Raw genomic sequence first — 1,059 nt, 5'->3', positions numbered from 1 at the left:
CATTCTCATGGCAGGTTCTTTTGGCTTAGCTGGAGATTTTCTGGATTTGCTGGCCAGTGATCTGTCTGGGTTGTGCTGGGGGGCTTTTGAGTGGCATTCTACAGCCTAATGCCCTTCTCTCCCGCACTTGAAACACCCCATTTGCTTCTTGGCCGTAGCCAATGGTTTCACTGGTTCACGTGTCAACTCAGGCGGTGAGTGGCTCCATTGTTTTCCTCGGTGGTGCCTCTTCAGTATATCGATTTCTGCTTCCTCTGCCAAGACGTACCATTCATCAAGTTGGTATGGGTCCCCTCGGGGCAGGCAAGCGTCATATAGGTCATAATTTAGTCCGTCTTTGAAATGGCTAAGGAGGATGTCTTCCGGCCAGTTCAGTTTGCTGGCAATGGCCCGGAATTCTTGCGTATCTTGGGCTACCGGGCGTTTACCTTGTCTCATCGTTTTTATCCTTTCGCGGGCTTTGCGATCAGCCAGGGGGTTCTCAAATCGCCTTCTCAGAGAGGACATGAAACGGTTGAAATCGTTGAGCTCTGGGGCATTGGAGTCGTGCAAGTTCACCACCCAATCTGCGGCTGGCCCGTCCAGGGCAGTTTGCACTATCCGGATACGGGCTTTGTCGCTGGGGATGTGCCGCCTGTTTTCCTCCATTTAGCTGAGGACTTGGGTTAGGAAAAACCCCAAGCGTGTCGGCTTCCCCTTGAATCTCACGTCCAGCGGTGGGAGTCTTTGAATGGATCGGTGCCTTCGTTGTCGATGGTAGTGTCTTCCATCAAGATTGCCGTCTGCGGGTCGGCGGGGAGTGGGGACTACTGGATCAGCAGATGTCCCGGGGCTGCAGGTTCCACTTCCCCCTCGATGTCTCTCCCTTTGCGGCACCAGGAGCTGGGGCGGCCGTAGGGCTCAGAATTCTCCACTCCTAGGGAGCTGAGGGTTCTCTTCAACAGGTCAATAGCTTTCTCTAGGATCCAGCCCGAGTACGGTGCCCAGCTCCCTTCCTCTTCACTTGCGTGCATGGATTTCTTCATCTCCTGCTTCCATCCTGGTTGGTTGGCCCCCCCC

The sequence above is a fragment of the Protobothrops mucrosquamatus genome, unplaced genomic scaffold (genome assembly GCF_001527695.2).
Source record: "Protobothrops mucrosquamatus isolate PMUCROS unplaced genomic scaffold, P.Mucros_1.0 scaffold7944, whole genome shotgun sequence".
In the NCBI taxonomy this organism is placed as follows: domain Eukaryota; kingdom Metazoa; phylum Chordata; class Lepidosauria; order Squamata; family Viperidae; genus Protobothrops; species Protobothrops mucrosquamatus.
Note: the sequence above shows the minus strand (reverse complement) of the source record.